Below are 10,357 nucleotides of genomic sequence, written 5' to 3' on the forward strand. Positions count from 1 at the left end.
GGTGCCAGACTGATGAAATGGGCATATGATGGGGATCATGACTCTTGCATCATTTAATGTTTTGAGAGTGACACTAATCTTTGCACCCTGCCTAGGATGTGATTTTATTTTATTTTATTTTATTTTATTTTATTTTTATTTATTTATTTTTGGCTGCATTGGGTCTTCGTTGCTGCACGTGGGCTTTTCTCTAGTTGCGGCGAGTGGGGGCTACTCTTTGTTGAGGTGCGTGGGCTTCTCAGTCCAGTGGCTTCCCTTGTTGTGGAGCATGGGCTCTAGGCGCATGGGCTTTAGTAGTTGTGACACACGGGCTTCAGTAGTTATGGCACACGGGCTTAGTTGCTCCGTGGCATGTGGGATCTTCCTGGACCAGGGCTCGAACCCGTGTCTCCTGCATTGGCAGGCAGATTCTTAACCACTGCACCACCAGGGAAGCCCTAGGACGTGATTTAAAAAAAAAAAATTACCATTTTGGCCACTGGAGGGTTTTTGGGGGGGAGGAGTTTCAGGGTCTTCCATAGGGCCTTTCCTATTACAATACCTCTTACTTTATAGATCAAGGAACTGATGTAAGATTTCTACTAACTGCTAATATATTCATTGCAATTATTCATCTGGGAGCCATGGAGATGACTACTGGATTTACAGAGACAGATCTGAGCCAGTACTCTTTATCTCCTTATTATTACCTGACCCTCACAAACCCCCATCTAACAGGGCAACCACAGTAGCACTTTGGGCTCCTGAGTATTAGTGTCTACTTATTTCCTGATTCCAATTGACCTCCAAGTATATTCCACTTTCTCCAGCTGAGTAAATGGTCGTAGATCCTTTTGGAGACAGACTGGGGAAATCACTACCAGGTATACTTGCCATGTTGTTGTAGGGTCCTTCTTCATGGGAACCTGCCCTCACCTTCGTTTTATGGGTTATGGGGTCTGAGAACTGTCTTAGTTCTGGAAATTGGGAATGGAGTTGTGACTTTCCACTGGGGCAGTTGACCTCTGTCCTAGTCCATTTGACCTGCTATAAAAACACCAGAGACTGGATGACTTATAAAGAATAGACATTTTATTTCTCACAGTTCTGGAGGCTGGGAAGTCCAAGATCAAGGAGACGGCAGATTTGTTGCCTGGTGAAAACCCACTTCCTGGTTCACAGCCGTCTTTTTGTTGTAACTTCAAATGGCAGAAGGGGTGAGGGATCTCTATGGGGTCTCTTTTGTAAGGACACTAATCCCATTCATGAGGGCTCCACCCTCAGGACCTAATCATCTCCGTAAGGCCCCACCTCCTAATACCCTCACATTGGGGATTAGGGTTCAACATATGAATTTTTTTAAATTAATTCATTAATTTATTTTTGTCTGCGTTGGGTCTTTGTTGCTGTGTGGGCTTTCTCTAGTTGCGGCAAGCGGGGGCTATTCTTTGTTGTGGTGAACGGGCTTCTCATTGCGGTGGCTTCTCTTGTTGCGGAGCACAGGCTGTAGGCACGCAGGCTTCAGTAGTTGTGGCACGTGGGATCAGTAGTTGTGGTTTGTGGGCTCAGTAGTTGTGGCTCGTGGGCTCTAGAGTGCAGGCTCAGTAGTTGTGGCGCACGGGCTTAGTTGCTCCGCGGCATGTGGGATCTTCCCAGACCAGGGCTTGAACCCGTGTCCCCTGTATTGGCAGGAGGATTCTTTTTTTTTTTTTTTTTTTTTTGCGGTACGCGGGCCTCTCACTGTTGTGGCCTCTCCCGTTGTGGAGCACAGGCTCTGGACGCGCAGGCTCAGCTGCCGTGGCTCACGGGCCCAGCCGCTCCACGGCATGTGGGATCCTCCCAGACCGGGATATGAACCCGTGTCCCCTGCATCGGCAGGCGGACCCCCAACCACTGCGCGACCAGGGAAGCCCTGGCAGGAGGATTCTTAACCACTGTGCCACCAGGGAAGTCCCTCAACATATGAATTTTGACAAGGACACAAACATTCAGTCTATAGCAACCTCAGACTTCTGCTTACTTTTAATCTTTTTAAATATACATATATATGTGTATATATATATCTTTATATATATATATATATATATATATATATATATATATATATATATATATATATATATATATATATACAGAGAGAGAGAGAGAGAGAGAGTGAGCGAGATAGAAGCACATAATACCCTTGTTGTTCTTCTGTCTTGCCCCTAAGAACACAGTGTTCTGTGAATCATCTCATTTGGGATGTGTGGGTCAGGTACACTTTGATGAGATTCTAACCTTGCTGCCCATTACAGTAATTATACCCACCTTGCTTCTGATGCTTAAGTGCTACCACCTGACCTCACATATTCCAGAATCTTAACACCTCTATTGCTACTAGGGAGTCCAGTTCTGTAATAGCATCTTCTACCATAAGCCCTGGCTCACATCCCTCCCCTCCCCCTCCCGTTTCCCTCTTTCTTCCCTTCCTTCCTTCCTTCCTTCCTTTCTCTTTCTGTTCCTCTAGTGGATGAATCTAAGTTTTTATTTGCTTTTGCTTATGAAGGAGTCCAGTATTTATGGCAAAGAGTTCCTCAAGGGTTTTGAGACTCCCCTTCTGTTTTTCCTAGTCATTTACAGGAAAACAGAGAAATTTATTCCACTAGAGGGATTTATAATTTTCAAAATGTAGATGGTTTGCTGCTAGTTTCAGAAACCAAGGAGCAATGTAAAACTAATTGATACTTTGGCTTTGGTACAATTCTTTGCTTCACAAGGACATAAGGCTTCACTAGACAAATTGCAGTATTGCTGATCTGAGGTAAAACAGGACATCTGTTGTCAGCTATAGGCCACAAAGTGTGACAGTCTAGGAGGCAGCCCATTTTGCAGATCTAATAGTCACTAAAAAAACTTAGATAATTTTGAGACTAGTACAAAAAAGTTGTAGACAGTGGATTCCAGTTTTTGCAGAGGGGATGAAACCTCTGATGAAGCAATTGCCTGATACTCCTGCTTTGTTCTTTTCCCTCAGGGTTGCTTTGGCAATTCTGGGTCTTTATGGTTCCATATAAATTTTAGGATTATTTGTTCTAGTTCTGTGAAAAATGCCATGGGTAAATTGATAGGGATTGCATTAAATCTGTAGATGGCTTTGGGTAGTATGCCCATTTTAACAGTATTAATTCTTCCAACCCAAGAACATGGAAGATCTTTCCATTTCTTTACATCATCTTCAATCTCTAAAAGGAAAACTCTTAATTAAAATTTTTTTAAAATTAATTTATTTGGTTGTGTCAGGTCCTAGTTGTGGCACACGGGCTCATTAGTTGTGGCACATGAACTCTTAGTTGTGGCATGCATGTGGGATCTAGTTCCCTGACCAGGGATTGAACCCAGTCCCTCTGCATTGGGAGCATGTAGTCTTAACCACCGGACCGCCAGGGAAGTCCCTTAATTAAAAATTTAAATGATCAGGTTCCTGAGTTAAGCTACTCCCTAGGCTTAGAATGGGAAAGAACTCATAAGGAACTACAAATAGTCAATAGTTAATCATTTGAAAGCATAAGCAATAAAGGCATCATAACAATTTGTAAAATTAATGTATGAGTAAAAAGTGTGTTTTTTTGTGTAAATCAAGAATCTGATTTAGGGACTTCCCTGGTGACACAGTGGTTAAGAATCTGCCTGCCAATGCAAGGGACAGAGGTTCGAGCTCTGGTCTGGGAAGATCCCACATGCTATGGGGCAACTAAGTCCACGAGCTGCAGCTACTGAGCCCACATGCCACAACTACCGAAGCCCATGTGCCTAGAGCCCATGCTCTGCAGCAAGAGTAGCCACCACAATGAAAGCCCGCACACCACAACGAAGAGTAGCCCCCTGCTTGCCGCAACTAGAGAAAGTCTGCGTGCAGCAACAAAGACCCAATGCAGCAAAAAAAAAAAAAAATCTGATTTAACTCTTCACTATGGGTATGATATATTCAAAGATTATTTCCTGGGAATTCCCTGGTTGTCCAGTGGTTAGGACTCCTTGCTTTCACTGCTGAGGGCCTGGGTTCAGTCCCTGGTTGGGGAACTAAGATCCTGCAAGCCTCGTGGCACAGCCAAAAAATAAAAACATGTATGTAATAGGTTGTATCTGCCTGGCCATACAAAATGGTGAGATTGCTTTCAGTCTTTGCGATCTCTTAATAGATTACCTGTGATCCACACCACACTCTGGTTTAATGCTTATTCAGTAACGAAAATGTTTTTTTTTTCTCTACTACCCTTGTGGAAGGTATTTCTGAGTTTGGAGAGATTTTGTTTTTAATCCTATTTCTCCAACTTAGGCAAAATTATGCCCTTCTCACCAAGATGCCTATGTGCTAATCCCTGAAATTTGTGAATGTTACCTTACATGGAAAAAGATACTTTGCAGATGTGATTAAGGGTATGAACACTGAGATGGGGAGGTTAGCCTGGATTATCCAGGTGAGCCCAATCTAATCACATGGTTCTTAAACAATGGAAGAGGGAGGCAGACAAGTGGGTCAGAGAGGTGATGTAAAGACAACCAGTTGTTGCTAGCTTTCAAGACAGAGAAGGGGGCCAAAAGCCAGGGAATGGTGTTCAGGCTCTTATAACAAAATGCCATGAATTGGGTAGTTTAAGAACAACAGAAATTTATTTCTCACAGTTCTGGAGGCTGGAAAGTCCAAGATCAAGTTGCCAGCATGGTTGGGTGAAGACCCTCTTCCTGGTTCATAGCTGCCACCTTCACACTGTCTTCACATGGTGGAAGGGACTAGAAGCCTCCTTTATAATCCTCTCAATATAAACAACTAGAAAACTAGTTAGAATATATGAAACAACTCTTTCCAGAAATTGAGACAACAGGCAGCACAGGACTTTGATCCCAAGAGAAGGGAAACAAATGGCGACGAACCCTATGGTCACTCAGATTTTTGCCTAGAAGCAAATTCAGTTCTATGACACGAGTAGGGGCAACTTGATTGGATGCTGTTTTAAAAAAAAACTCTGAAAGACATTTTTAGGGATAAATGGGAAAGTCTTCTTTTTTAAAGTCTTTATTGAATTTATTACAATATTGCTTCTGTTTTTATGCTTTGGTTTTTGGCTGTGAGGCATGTGGGATCTTAGCTCCCCGACCAGGGATCGAATCTGCACCCCCTGCATTGGAAGGTGATGTCTTAACCACTGGACCACCAAGGGAGTCCTGGGGAAGTCCTAATATGAACTGAAAATTGGATGGCATTAGTGAATTATTGTTAATTTTCTTAATTGTGATAATAAATCTTTGGTTATGTTGAAAATGTTCTTAATTTGAGGAGAGGCATACTGAAGTATTTAGGGTGAAGTGATAGAATGTCTGCAACTTATTTAATAGTTTATTTAAAAAAATATAGCCACTGCACCTATATAGGCAAGTGAAATATGGCAGAATGTTACCAGTGATTAAATCTAGATGGTGGGGACAAAGGAGATCATCGTATTCCTTCAGTCTTTCAGTATGTTATAAATTTTGCCTAATAAACAGTGTGTGGGGAGGGAGGAGTTTCATTTTTAGTCCCCCATCCTGACTTCCTGGATGGAATGCAGACATGATGGCTAGAGCCCAAACAGTCTTTTTTTTTTTTGCTCATCACAACTGCCTTTTTATTTTATTTATTTATTTATTATTTATTTTTGGTCACAGCTCGAGGCTTGTGAGATGTTACTTCCCTGACCAGGGACTGACCTGGGCCCTCAGCAGTGAGAGTGCAGAGTCCTAACCACTGGACGGCCAGGAAAGTCCCACAATGGCCTTTTGAAAAATAACAGTTTTGTTGAGACATAATTAAGATAGTGTATAATTTACCTATTTAAAGTGTACAATTCAATAGCTTTTAGTATAATTACAGAGTTGTGCAACCATCACCAAATCAATTTTAGAATATTTTCTTCACTCCCCCCCTCACCAATTCCCCCTCATATCCATTGGCAGTCAATCCCTATTTCCCTTCAACTCTCACCCTGGTCCTAGGCAACTGCAGTTCTACTTTCTATCTCTGTGGATTTGCCTATTCTGAACATTTCATATAAGTGAGATCATACAATATATGATATTTTGTGACTGGCTTCTTTAACTTAGCATATGTTTTCAACATTCATCCATGTTGTAACATGTGTCAGTACTTCATTCCTTTTTATAGACTGAATAATATTCAATTGGATATTTGAGTTGTTTTTACTTTTTGGCTATTATGAATAATGCTGCTATGTATCTTTGTGTACATGTTCTTATGTGGACATGTTTTCATTTCTCTTGGAGTGAAATTGCTGGCCCATATGATAACTATGATAACATTCTGAGTCGCTGCAAAACTGTTTTCCACAGCACCTTCACCATTTGACATTCCCACCAGCAGTGTATGAGGGCTCCAATTTCTCCACATCCTCATCAACACATGTTATTGTCTGTCTTTTTTTTTTTTTTTTTTTTGCGGTACGCGGGCCTCTCACCGTTGTGGCCTCTCCCGCTGCAGAGCACAGGCTCCGGTCGCGCAGGCTCAGCGGCCATGGCTCACGAGCCCAGCCGCTCTGCGGCATGTGGGATCTTCCCGGACTGGGGCACGAACCCGTGTCCCCTGCATCGGCAGGTGGACTCTCAACCACTGCGCCACCAGGGAAGCCCTCACTGTGGTTTCGATTTGCATTTCCATGGAGGCTAATGATGTTGAGCATCCTTTCTCGTGCTTATTAGCTATTTGTATATTTTCTTCTGTGAAATGTCTATTCAGATAATTTACCCATTTTTAGTTGTCTTTTTGTTACTGAGTTATGAGTTCTTTATATATTCTGGATATAAGTCCCTAGTCAGATATATGGTTTGCAAATATTTTCTCCAATTATGTGAGTTGTCTTTTCACTTTCTTGATGGTGTCCTTTGAAGCACAAAAATTTCTATTGTTGATAAAGACCAATTTATCTATTCTTTTCTTTTGTTGCTTATGGCCTTGGTGTGATATCTAAGAAACCATTGCCTAATGCAAGTTCATGCAAAGAGTCATTTTGAACTATGAGGTGGGAAGCTAAAAATGGTGAAGTAACTAGAGAGTAGAACCCTGGGTCTCTGATGCCTAGGAATCTGCATGCTAGCCTTGGACTGCCAAATTCTGCATTTGTTTTACATGAGGGTGAGCTAAAGTATCTTATTAAAAAAATCAAGAACCTCTGTTTCCTAAAATACACTATAGAATGAAAGACAGGAGTACAAGAAGATATTTGCAAACACAAATAACTGACATTGGTTTAGTATCCATAGGGTATGACAAACTTTTTTCTTTGACTGCACCCTGTGGCTTGTGGGATCTTAGGTCCCCTACTGGGGAACAAACACGGACCCCTCACACACACACACCTCCACAGTGAAAGCATGGAGTCCCAACCACTGGGCGGCCAGGGGATTCCTGGTATGACAAATTTTATGAATCAATAACAAAAAGACAACCTAGTAAAAAGTTAGTCTAAAAGCAATAGAAACCTAGTCTAAAAGCAAGAGAAATGAGCAAAGATTTCACAGAAGAGGAAATATGTGTGGCCAATCAACATATGAAAAAATGCTTGGGAATTCCGTGCCGATCCAGTGGTTAGGGCTCTGTGCTTCTGGTCGGGGAACTAAGATCCCACAAGCTGTGTGGAGCTGCCAAAAAAAAAAAAAAGAAAAGAAAAAAGAAAAAATGCTCAACCTTATTAGCAATCATACAAAAGTAAATTTCACATCCACGAAAATAAAAAAAAATGTAAAAGTCTATAATATGGAGTGTTGGCTATGATATGGAGCAATGGGAAATCATACCCTGCTTTGTGGGAATGCAAATTTGTATAATCATCTTGGAAAACCATGCTTTGAGGATCCCTATGACGCTAAGGATTAATCGTAGTGGGAGTAACTGAATAAACAAGACAGTAGCTGGAAAGACAATAGCTTGTGGTTAGAAAATGTAGTGTTTGAATTCATGATTCAGGAGGCAGAGAAGTTTATGCGATGACAAAGTACAGGGTGTGACCTTGCAAGTGGTTGGCTAAAGTGGAGGTGTGTTCACCGAAGATGATGATGCATGTTAGTCTGGGTCCAATCAGGACAGAGCAACCACAGGGGAATTTTAAGAGGAAAAGTTTAACATCAAGAATTATTAACGATAATAGGGGATTGGATAATAAGAGATTGGCTAGTAAGAAGTAAAGGGAACTCTAGGAATACCAGATATAATATACAATAGCAGACAATATAAAAACAATATATAATAGTCACTACCCATAGAGTGGTGATAACCCCTCTTTCCGTGTACAGCTGCTATCCAGGCCTTGTTAGAGGAGTCGCCTGTGGTGCTGAGTCAGTGGAACTTGCTGGACATCCACCCTCTGGAACTTGCTGAAAATGTGCCTCTCTAGGATGTTTCCCATTCACAGGGGAGGTGTCTCACCAGAGACACTTTGCTACAGAACCACCCAAGGGTGGTGCCAGGGGAAGCTGCTCCCCACTGTGCATTGAGGAAGCCAGTGCACAGAAGGCAAGCACTAGCAAAGGGGGTGGTCTCGGCAGGAGCCCGTGGTGGGGAGCACACAGGACACAGCAATTAAAACCCCTTCTTCCTGCCAGGTCTTTCCACCACCATCTACTGATAAAACTTCATATCACACCAGCTGGCAAGGGAAAGTATATGGAAAGGCCCCAGATCCACTTTCACAGCATAGAGAGGGGCTGAGAGGTACTATATCAATTACAGGTACAGGAGGTCAAGAAACTGAGTGGTCCTGATGTTGTACTGTTGTTCTTGTGAATATTGAAATGACCCAGGTGTTGGCAGAAATTTTGGTGGAGTGTAAGGTTATAAACCAACTTGTTCCTCCAAGTGTGACCTTGGTCCACCTGCCTCAGAATCAAGGGGATACTTTAATAATATAGATTCCTTTCTCTCATTGTGTATCTTCTGAACTAGGGTATTAGAGAACTGAGCCCCCACATCTTTTTAACAAGTGTCCCAGGAGATTTAAAATTTTTAAAAATCAATTATGAATATTCCAAACACAGAAAAGTAAAGAAAGTAATATAATAGGTTCCAGTGTACCCAGAAATCACTTTTAACAAATGTTAACATTTGCCTTATTTCCTGTAGGACTTTTTATTTTTAATATAATATTAGCGATTTTGGCTCAGTTTCCACTGTCATGCCTTTCTCCTCCCTCCCTCGCAAGAGGTGATTATTTTTGTATGTTGTCGTTTGTAAATCATGGTTTTAGGTGGTGGAGAGGCTTAGAGAGTTTTTGAGCAGGAATATTACACTATTAAACAGGAGCTTTGGAAAATCAACCAAACTGTGCTCTGCCAGAGAGTTCATTAGGATGAGAGGATGGCAGTGGGAAAGCCAATGAGGAGGCAGGTTCAGTGGACCAGGGTGTGTGGTACTAAGGATCTGAAGTAGAACCACAGACCTTTGCTCTTTTTAAAAGTATGCTCATAATTTATGTTCCACTTTATTTTGGGTGATAGCTATGTATAATTTTAACCTGAAAAAATCTGCAAAAAATACAGTTTGCAAAATAGAGCACATACTGGTCACCTTTTTTTTTTTTTTAATTTTGGCTGCGTTGGGTCTTCGTTGCTGCACGTGGGCTTTCTCTAGTTGCGGGGAGCGGAGGCTACTCTTCGTTGTGGTGCATGGGCTTCTCATTGTGGTGGCTTCTCTTGTTACAGAACACGGGCTCTAGGCGCGTGGGCTTCCGTAGTTGTGGTGTGTGGGTTCAGTAGTTGTGGCTCACGTGATGAGTTACTCCGTGGCATGTGGGATCTTCCAGGACCAGGGATCGAACCCATGTCCCCTGCATTGGCAGGCGGATTGTTAACCACTGGGCCACCAGGGAAATCCCCATACTGGTCACCTTTTAACCAATCTGGGCAATATTACTGGAATACAATACCAAGATTATAGAAATTCAAAATTACAGTCCAGTTCATAAAACTTGGACTTAAAACATCTTTTCAGAAAGTTCAATGTCTGCCTTTTAAGGTTACTATGAAATTGATTTCATATTTGGTATTATGTTGTGTGCTTAGGTAAAACGTGTGATAGATTTCTGTATAGCAGGAGGAGAGCAGGTAATGCTGCTCATCAGAATGGATAGACTCTAATATTCATACAATGGAAGAGAACACTTAGGCTTCTTATTGAATTAAATGAGCCACGGATGCAATTTCATGCAAGTCCAGGATACATTTATTCCACCTTTACTTCTGCCATTCTCTTATTCCAATCTTGACAAGGTAACTTTTGCATAGTATTTTATTTTATTTTGTTTTATTTTATTTTACTTTATTGTGTAAAGCCTGTGCTTTGTGCCACTGTGATCTC

Source organism: Mesoplodon densirostris, chromosome X (genome assembly GCF_025265405.1).
Source record: "Mesoplodon densirostris isolate mMesDen1 chromosome X, mMesDen1 primary haplotype, whole genome shotgun sequence".
NCBI lineage: Eukaryota > Metazoa > Chordata > Mammalia > Artiodactyla > Ziphiidae > Mesoplodon > Mesoplodon densirostris.